This window comes from Bos indicus x Bos taurus, chromosome 18 (genome assembly GCF_003369695.1).
Source record: "Bos indicus x Bos taurus breed Angus x Brahman F1 hybrid chromosome 18, Bos_hybrid_MaternalHap_v2.0, whole genome shotgun sequence".
NCBI classification, from domain to species: Eukaryota; Metazoa; Chordata; class Mammalia; order Artiodactyla; family Bovidae; genus Bos; species Bos indicus x Bos taurus.
The window spans coordinates 42,137,603-42,148,747 of NC_040093.1; positions in this window are offsets into that span (position 1 = coordinate 42,137,603).

An 11,145-nucleotide genomic window follows, 5' to 3' on the forward strand; every position below is an offset into this window, starting at 1 on the left:
TTGGGAAGGGACCCTCCAAGCTCTTTCCCACCTGAAGCCTCTGCATGTCCTGTTGCTTGTGTTGTGGGCGCCTGTCCCCTCCACCCCGCTCCACCTTGATAATTCCCTTTTGTCCTTCTGTACCACTCGTCTCCTGCTCAGATAACCTTCCCAGAGCCCCCGGCCTGTGCTATTCATCCCACAGCATCCTGCGCTTGTCCTGTGTGTCAGGTCATGAATTCCTTATTCTTGTCCTTTTCCTCTTCCTCTCAGTAGTTTGTGATCCCCTTTTCCTGGAACTGGGCCAGCACAGAGATGTGTTCAGTGACCAGCTACTGAATGAATGGATGGATGGATGGGTTTATGCGGTTTTAGGGCTGGATGAGCCACAACAACCTCATTCTTCCAAGAGTGCTTCAGAAAGAAGAGATTTTGCTTGACACTCCCTAGGCATATCTGCATTTTATGAGATGAAATAAAGCTTAGGCTAAAGGAATGCACCTCTTGTAATGGAGAAAATATTTTAAAAATATTAAATGCCTGTGGTTCTCATCCAACTCCTCTATAAATAATGTTGTCCACAGCCATTCCCCCGTGGCTGCTCCAGTGAAGGGTGAATGTCACCTTGGGGATGACTATGATATGAGGGAGGAAATGCCCAGGCTGGACAGGAAGAGGAAGTAGAAAGACCCTTCTTGACAAGTGAGAGGTGAGAGGAAAATAAAGAGCACGGTCGTGTAGGGGATTGGGCCACCGGGGTTCTGACCGCCCTTCTTAGGGAGGAAATGCTGGGTCCACAGCCTCTGCATACACAACAGCTTGAATGTCCGTCCAAGTGGGATAGATCACTGGGAGGCTTTGGTTCTGGGAGCATCAGCTGCCCTGCAGAGGGTGCCGGTGAGTATTCAGAAGACAGAGAGTAAGACGTCCCTTCTCTTCCAAAGTCACAAACTCGGAGACTAGACAGGACTATTTTAACTCAGTGGAGATGCTTCAAACTGAAGAAGTGAAGTGGTCTTTAAGTAGCAAGTTTATCCATTCCTGAACCCACCACCTATATCCCCGGTGGCAAGAGGCTCGGGGAAATGAGAAGATCAATTATACAAAATAAAGCTGCTACATTTTCTGTATACACTTAGTAGTAGTATGACTGAAATTGCGACCCCCCTGCCTCCCCACCTTGTAATGGTAGTACCTTGCTGTTGTGTAGTCGCTAAGTCGTGTTTGTCTGTTTTGTGACCCCATGGACTACAGCCCACCAGGCTCCTCTGTCTAAGGAATTTTCCAGACAAGAATACTGGAATGGGTTGCTGTTTCCCCCTTCAGGGCATCTTCCCAACCTAAGGATTGAACCTGAATCTCCTGCATTGTAGGCAGATCCTTTACCCATGAATCCATAGGAAGAGCCAATCTACCCGTGGGAAGATTGGTGGGCCTTAATATTACACCAAAATATGTTTGCCTGTTGGCACCGTCCCAGCCACCCAACAATTCTAAGCCTGGTTTCTTCTGATTTTCCATGATGTGCTTTGCCTCTTCATCTTCCTCAGTCTCTTTTGCAGTGAAGATGCAGCACAGATTCTAACAGCAAATATGAAGTGGGAATCACGGAACTGAGCTGGACAGTTTCCTAGTCTTCCAGCTCAGCTTCTCAAGACCCAGACACTTATCTGAGACCCTGATGTACAGGAGACACCAATGACCATGGGTGTGTGTGTCTTCATCCATCCACCCTTCCTTATGTCCTTCCTTATGTCCAGGATGCGCTGTCTCAGCCTCACCTCACAGATGCTGGGGTCTTGGCTCTATTCAACCAGTTCCCTCTTGGGTTCTGTACACCTAGGCTCTCTAAATGAGTACACTGACTCCATCATTCTCTTACATTCCCTTGCCCACAGATCCCACTGCTGAATTAATACCTGGTCTTTCAGTTCCTGGCTCATCCTCTCAGTTCAGTTCAGTTCAGTCGCTCTGTTGTGTCCAACTCTTTGAGACCCCATGAACCGCAGCACGCCAGGCCTCCTTGTCCACCACCAACTCCTGGAGTCCACCCAAACCCATGTCCATTGAGTCATTGATGCCATCCAACCATCTTATCCTCTGTCACCTCCTTCTCCTCCTGCCCTCAATCTTTCCCAGCATCAGGATCTTTTCAAATGAGTCAGCTCTTCTCATCATGTGGCCAAAGTATTGGAGTTTCAGCTTCAACATCAGTCGTTCCAATGAACACTCAGGACTGATTTCCTTTAGGATGGACTGGTTGGATCTCCTTGCAGTCCAAGGGACTCTCAAGAGTCATATCCTCTGGATCAATTACTCTCTGTGCTTACTAGAAGTTAAATATTCTTGTCATAACTTGACCCCTTTGAAAATGCCTGATGGTCGTGTCATAAAACAATGGCAAGGCAGTTAAACTGAATCCTTTTTTAAAAAGTGCATCCTCACATCTGATGAAGAACAATAATGCTTCACACTCACAAGGGAACGTCTCATCTTCAAAGCACTCTGCTACCATTAAAGGCCGTATTTGCTGAAGACAGACTCCCTTTCTTTTGTGTCACACTGAATCATCTCAGATTTAATTTGGAGAGGACAAGGAGCAGGGGACCCCCTTAAAGTGCAGCATTATGCTTGAAAACAGGCTGAAAAATAAGCCCTGAGAAACCTCAAGGTAATTGTCCTTTCCATCCCAAATCCTCCCAAATGTGTCCCAGTCATACCTTCTTCTTATATCCTTTTTTTGAGGGGGGCAAGATGGGTCATGTTATGCTGCAGTAACAAACAATCCCGTGATTGCAAAGGCTTGAGATGTTGGAGACTTCTTTGGCAGTCCAGTGGTTAGGTCTCCATGCTTCCACTGAAGCTGGTGAGATTCCTGGCCGGGGGAATAACATCTTGCATGTCTCGTGGCATGGTCAAAAAGAAAAAATAAAACTATCAGAAATTGATTTTCGACTCATGCTACATATCCAGTGGATCACCTAGTGTTTGCTCCATTTCTCCTCTGCACAAGCGACCCGAGATGTATGTGTGGCCAGCATTTGACATGATGACAAATGTCATTCAAAGGGAAAGAGCAAGTGTGGGCAATCACACATTAACTGGCTCTTTAAAGCTTCCACCTGGAATTGGCACATGTCACCTCTGATCACAGTCCATTGGCAAGCAAGTTGTACAGCCACGTTGGTCATAAGCCAGAGTCCTATCACAGCCTCCTAAATCTTTTCTTGAACCAAATCACTCACCTTCTCCTCCATTTCTTCCATCACCACCAGACTTCCCGTGCCTAGACGTCTGCTGGAGCCCTGATCTGATTTCCCTGAATTTACTCTTGTATCTTTCTCCCCTATCTACTGTCTGTACTCCGTACTCTGATCTGAGTGAATTTTTCTGTAGGCAAATTTTATTTCATTGCCCTTACCTCAAGTTAAACCCTTTCATTGGCTTTCCATGGCTCTTAAAACACAACCCCTCTCCTCTCAGGGACTTCCCTGGTGGTCCAGTGGTTAAGATTCCCCACTTCCTCTGCAGGGGCCAGGGATTTGATCCCTGGTCGAGGAACTAAGATCCCACAGGCCACACAAAATGGCCAAAAAAAGGACACCTACATTAAAAAAAAACAACAACAAACCAAAACACAGAGCCCCCTCCCAGTCCCCACTAACCTCATCTCAAGTGACGCTTCCTGTTTACTCTCTTCTAAGGCCTTGGATCACAGGATTTTTGCCTTTGCCATTCTCTCCATTAGGAGAGATCCATCCCCTGTCCTCCAGGTAATACCTCATCATCCTTCATCTCCTAGTCAGCCATGCCTTCTCCAGAAGTCTCTCTGTTGACCCTTGGTGAGTCTGCTATGAGTCTCTCGTATATAACACTCCCTGCAGTCAGAACTGTATTTGTATGTACAACTGAACTCTAAGATCCTTGAGGGCTTGGGCCTTGTTTTTTTTTTTTTTTAATATTTATTTATTTAGCTTATTTGGCTGTGCCAGGTCTTATTGCAGTAGGTGGGATCTTTAATTGCAGCATTCGAACTCTTAGTTGAGGCATGTGGGATCTAGTTCCCTCACCAGGGACAGAACCCAAGCCCCCTGCATTGGGAGCATGGAGTCTTAGCCACTGGACCACCGGGGAAGTCCTCTTGTTTTATTTTAGTTCAGCTATGTATTCCCACAGCCTAATAGCACAGTGCTTTGTACCCCAGTAATATTGATTGATTGAGTGCATGTATTTTTCTCTATTTGTTCTCTCATTGCTGTTTGCCCAAATATCCAGTTCAGGTCAAAGACAAATTCCTTTGTGTACTTTTCTTATGATGTTTATCTAATGCTTATTATAATAATTATTATCTACAATCATTGTGAATTTGTCTTTCCTTCTCCCATGGGGCCTAGGGCCTTCAGAGCCTTGACCGTCATAGACACTTAGCATATGGTTGTTAAAATGACCTGAAGTGGCTAAACTCACCCTTTCTGGTTTTGATGCAGAAGGAAGTCTGCATGGCATCCCTGTCATACCTCGTGGGGTCTGGCTCTGCCCATCTCTGACGTCATCCTCACCACATCCTCTTCACCCCATTCATCCCTCTCTAAAGGGTGCTTGAGCTCCAGGTCTTTGCACAATTGTCTCCCTCAGTTAACTCAGGTGATGACTCAAATCTCTCCAAAAAAGCCTTCCCAATCAAAAATGGCATACCCTTTTCCTATTTTTAAATCATTCTCTGCTTTCTTCTTCTTCTTTTTAAAATTATTTATTTTTGACTGTGCTGGGCTTTTTTCTAGTTGCAGACAGCAGCGCTGCTCTTCGTTGCGGTGTTCGGGCTTCTCATTGCGGTGGCTTCTCTTGTGGAGCATGGGCTCCAGGTCCCCAGGCTGCGGTAGCTGCGGCTCCTGGGCTCTAGACCGTAGGCGCCATAGTTGTGGCGCATGCGCTTAATTGCTCCTAGGCCTCTAGCATCTTCCTGGATCAGGGATCGAACCGTGTCTTCTGTATCAGCAGGCGGATTCTTTACCACTGAGCCACCAGGGAAGCCTCCATTTTCTTTTTTCTAAATTGTTCATTATAGATTTTATAAGGGCATGTTATATATTTATTTTCTGACCCTTTATTGGGATGTATAGTCCATGAGGATAGGAATCACTGCTTATTACAGCATCTTGGGGCTCGATGAACTCCTGCGAATGAATGAACGGTTAGTAATTATATCAATTAACTGCCTAGTTTGGTCTTTGGGAAAATTAACTTGATTGTTTGATTATTTTGGTTGTAACATAACAGGATATTTTTCCAGTTGTTCAGTAGGAATAGTTAGGATTGTTTTCCAAATTTCAACCTATTTCTCTTTCCACTTTTGTCTTTCTTTCTGACTCTGACTTTCATTTTCTCAACCAGTATAAGTCATATACATACAGACACATACCTCTCCTCAGAACAACTTTATTAGATCATTAGTTGAGGTGACGGAAAGTTGACTCTCTTTAATTTTGTTCCTCATGTGTTGTAGATTTCCAAGCAATTAAGTTCATCACAGAAAAACAAAGTATGAATTTTGCAGTTTTCTGAGAATTATTGGAACCAGGTCTTCAACACAAGATATGAGTCTATAAATATTTTCAATCCTTTAAGCAGTAATTACATTTTGGTGCTGATTCACACGTAAGTGTTTTCATATTTCCACCACATGCATGCTGGAGTGTACATATTTTTCTTTTTCTTTTTTTCAGAAAAGCATATAAAATACAAATCTTTCTACTTCAAAGTGGCAGCAGAGGAGTTAGAGTTCTAAATATTCTCTGATTTGGAATGGTGTTCCACTAGCATGAAACCAACATTTCATCAAAGTGGTTTGCTTCAGTCAGGGTTGTACTGGTGAGATATGAATTATAAATCATGTCTTCTGTTTTACACAGGAAACGGGAGCTCTGAGGTGGATCGTGCTTGAACAGATGGACTCGAGGTGGTTTCATGTCTTCTGCTTATGCTTTACTTCTAATGTCATTTTCAAAGATTCCATCATTAACTTCAGAGGCGCCGAGGCAAGGCACTTTCAACAACTAAATATGGGTTTTGGCAGAGGTTCCAGCTGCCAAACAAGGCAGGGTGGCCTGGCGTGCCTGGGCAACACAGAACAGAGGGATGGGTACAGGGAAGGGGGGACAGAAGGGGACAGAGAAGGGCCATCCCCCCACTGGGTTCTCAGTTCCCCGCAGACAGGGAGCATCAGGGAAGGACCGTAGAACTGGCTTTGAGGTCCAAGTTTACCTGTATCCTGTTGATTACACTGGGTTCTTGTTTTCTAGCTATTCAGCATTCAGAATTAGGAACATGGAGAGTTTGGACTGGATTGGGGCCAATATGCTGTGATTCTGCTGTCTAAAGTGTTAAATGTTGAAGTACTATTTGGTAAAATGTCCCCTCTTGACTTCCTTGGTAGTCCAGTGGTGAAGAATTCACCTGCCAGTGCAGAGTTCAGACCCCAGTCTGGGAAGATCCCTCATACCATGGGGAAACTAAGCTCGTGTGCCACAACTACCGAAGCCTGTGCTCCTTGAGCCTGTGCTCCGAAACAAGAAAAGCCACTCGGTGTCCACTGAGTTGGTGATGCCATCCAACTATCTCATCCTCTGTCTTCCCCTTCTCCTTCTGCCTTCAATCTTTCCCAGCATCAGGGTCTTTTCCAGTGAGTCAGCTCTTCACATCAGGTGGCCAAAGTACTAGAGATTCAGCTGAAGCATCAGTCCTTCCATTGAATATTCAGGGTTGATTTCCTGTAGGATCAACTGGTTTGATCTCCTTGCTGTTCAAGGGACTCTCTAGAGTCTTCTCCAGCACCACATTTTGAAAGCATCAATTCTTTAGCACTCAGTCTTCTTTATGGTCCAACTCTCACATCCTTACATGTGCTAAGTCACTTCAGTCGTGTCTGACTCTTTGTGACCCCATGGACTGTAGCCCACCAGGCTCCTCTGCCCATGGGATTCTTCAGGCAAGAATATTGGAATGGGTTGTTACGACCTTCTCTAGGGGATCTTCCTGACCTAGAGATCTAACTGGCATCTCTTATATCTCCTGCATGGGCAGGTGGGTTCTTTACCACTATCACCACCTGGAAAGCCCACATCCTTGCATGACTGTAGGAAAAAACATATCTTTGACTATATGGACCTTTGTTGGCAAAGTGATGTCTCTGCTTTTAAATATGCTGTCTAGGTTTGTCGTAGCTTTCCTTCCAAGGAGCAGGTGTTTTTTAATTTCATAGCTACAGTGTACCATCACAGTGATTTTGGAGCCCCCCCAAAAATCTGTCACTGCTTCTACTTTTTCTCCTTTTATTTGCCATGAAGTGATAGGATCAGATGCATTGATTATAGATGATCTTATTTACAAAGCAGAAATAGAGACACAGGTGTAGAGAACAAATAGCAGGGGGGAAGGGGAGAAGGGATGAATTGGGAGGTTGGGATTAACATATATACACTGTTGACACTATGTATAAAATAGATAACTAATGAGAACCTACTGTATAGCAACAGGGAACTTGGTGCTCTGTGGTGACCTAATTGGGAAGGAAATCCAAAAAAGAAGGTGTATATATATATATATATATATAAAATTATTAATTAATTATCATTAATATTAATATAGTTGTGTTAATTATCTATTAATACATATATAATTATACATATTAATATATGTCCATGGATATATATATGTAGCTGGTTCACTTTGCTGTACAGTAGAAACTAACACAACATTGTAAAGCAATTATACTCCAATAAAAATGATAAAAAAAGACTGGGTACTTGATTTACTACATTCCTTTCCAACTCCTGCAGAAATGCAGAAGCTTCTGTCCAGCCTCGGTGTCTGTGAAAGTAGGAGGAGCAGAGCCCCCCGCTGACCAGTGAAGTCAACTCCCTATTTTAACCATTCTGAGATGCTTGTTTTTGCAGCGTTGATCCAACCCTCCTGACTGATATTCATACTTTATTCACTTTTCTAGCTCCTGGACCCAGGATAATACCTGACATATTATGGGCCCTCAATAATTATTGCCAGATTAATAAATGAACGAAGACAGAGTCATGACCTTCCAAAGGGAGCAGTTGTCATGTAGATCGACTAAGTAGGAAGGAGGTGAGAGTGGAAATAGAGATAATGCTGAGGATGAGTTGGCTGTAGAAGTAGATGGTCTCATTCCCGAACTGGAATGCTGGTATCTGTCCAATCCTGTCTCCTTGACAGGTTTAAAATTTAAAATATAACTCTTCGGATGCTGACTTTAGCAGTGCCTTGGTAGTTAAAAATTTAAAAGGCAGAAAAAAGAATTAATAATTGTATGCTGAGATAAAAATAAGACAGATGAATCAGCAGGTGTTGAGTAATCCACTTGCCTCCCCCGTTTCTTCTTTCTCATGGCTTAATTGATTATTTTAAAAATTGAATCTGTTTACAAAATTATATTAGTTTCAGGTGTACAGCTTAGTGATTCAGTGTTTTTACAGATTCTACTCCATTAAAATGTATTGCATGACAATGCCATGATTCTCAGTGCTGTACAGTGTAGCCTTGTAATTTATCTATTTTATACACAGTAGTTTGCATTTTTTAATCCCATTCTCTTACTTTGCCCCTCCCCCTTCCCTCTTTCCACCGGTAACCACTAGTTTGTTTCCTTTATCACGAGTCTCTTTCTGTTTTGCATATATATATGTTTGTTTTATTTGTTAGATTCTATGTGTAAGTGATATAATACTGTATTTGTCTCTTTCTGCCTTATTTCACTAAGCATGATATTCTCTAGATTTATCCATCTTAGGGCTTCATTGATTTATTTTTGTAGTTTTTATTTAGTTATTTTTGGCTGCCTTGGGGCTCTGTCACTGTGTGTGGGCTTCCTCTAGTCGTGATGTGTGGGGGCCACTCTCTAGCCGTGGTGCTCAGGCTTCTCATTGCGGTGGCTTCTCTTGTTGCGAGCAGGGGCTCTAGGCACATGGCTTCAGTAGTTGTGGCTCCTGGGCTCTAGAGCATGGCTTCAGTAGTTGTGGTACTCGGGTTTAGTTGCTCTGAGGCATGTGGGATCTTCCCAGACTAGGGATAGAACCAGTGTCCCCTGCATTGGCAGGCGGACTCATAACCACTGGACCATCAGGGAAGCCCTCAGGGCTTAATTTAGATGGTGCCCATTGCTCTTATCTATGGTGAGTAGTGACTGGGTGTCAGCTCCTGGGTTAGGTAACAGATACAGTTAGGTAACACATACAGTGTGGTCTGTTCTCTTAGACACTCACAGTTGCACACAGGGAGGAAGACCCAGGGTAAGCGCTGTCGCCCTCAGGCCCAAGGTGCATGGGGAGACCCCACCCAGCACCTACTGGAAGTAGCTACACCTTTTGCTCTAAAATCCTTGGAACTTTGATTCCTTACTTTCCCCAAGTCTTTTAAATTGCTCTTCCATCCTTGACCAGCACAGAAGCTTTTTTTGGAGGAAGGGAAGGCAAGTCGTATTCTTATTTGCAAGATGGGAAAGCAGAGGCAGGGAGTAAGACATGCAGTCAAGGTCAATGTCAGACCTGAGGTGGGGACTTTGAGGTCAGGATTTCTAGAGTCCAAGGACACCAACCCCTCATTCCTATGCAAAGAAACCAGTCTGAGTGATAAGAGCAGACTCTGCATGGTTTTAATACCTCTAGACCACATTTTTGCCCTTTGTCTTACATCCCTGGATATGTTCCAGTGTCTCGTGGTTTATAGGCTGTGGGAACTTGAATAGAATTTGTATCCTACTGTTGTGTGAAAACTGTATAACTCTTAATTATGTTGAATGGGTTCATGGTGCTTTTCAGATCTACTGTATCCTACTTTTCTATATATTCATTCTATTAATTTTTGAGGGTTTGATATTGAAACTTTGACAAAAAAATCTTAATTTATCTACTTAAAAATAATTGTAATATATATTATTTATTTTAAGCCAGAAAGAAAAACACCAATACAGTATACTAACACATATATATGGAATTTAGAAAGATGGTAACAATAACCCTGTGTACGAGACAGCAAAAGAGACACTGATGTATAAATCAGTCTTATGGACTCTGTGAGAGAGGGAGAGGGTGGGGAGATTTGGGAGAATGGCATTGAAACATGTATAATATCATGTATGAAACGAGTCGCCAGTCCAGGTTCGATGCACGATACTGGATGCTTGGGGCTGGTGCACTGGGACGACCCAGAGGGAGGGTATGGGGAGGGAGGAGGGAGGAGGGTTCAGGATGGGGAACAAGGTATACTTGTGGTGGATTCATTTCGATATTTGGCAAAACTAATACAATATTGTAAAGTTTAAAAATAAAATAAAAAAAAATAATTGTAATATATAGTGGAACTATATGCAACTTTGTGCTATATTTTCCAAGCCTCTTGTAAATGTGTTTTCATACTTTCATAATTTAAAAAAAAAAAAAGGAAAGAAACAAGCCTGGCACAGACCAATGGCTTCCTTCAGGTCACACGGTGAACCAGTATAAAAATTAAGACTGAATCTGATTCTCTGGGTCCGCAAGATTCCAGGGTGTGTCTGGCTAAGCCACACAGCCTTTTTAAAAAACCAGGTTCATGTTGATTGGTTTTGCTTCAAATCAAAACCAATTAGATACAAGAGTCAGAAACATTAGGCAGACGACTGCCTTCTCAAGACGCTTCAAAACCCTGCTCACCCTAACACGTGTGGATGAAACAGACCTGATTCTGGCCCGCATGCTGAGCAGACGTCCTAACAGCCTGGCACGCCGGTTGCACAGAATCAATGTTGTCAGTGTTTGTGCAAGCGTCTCTTAACGCCAGAAGCCGAGGAGGCAGGTAGATAAATTTGCAGTGGCGGGGGGAAGGAAAGCAAGCCTACCAGGTATCTGTTACTCAGAGAGAGATGAAAGAGAAATCAGCAGGCCTTTTTCAAAGCTGAAAAACAGCTCGCATCACGCGGATGGCCAGCCAGCTGGGCGACAGGAATTTCTTCCACTGTGGTTGACCAACTGGACCAGGGAACCTTCTCTGGGCTGCTTGTGTTAATAGGTTGTTAATGATTGATGCAGGGGCCTTTTATGTCACCCAATGAAAGGCAGAAACAAGGGGCCTGACTTTGGAGTTGATGACTAGACCAGCACT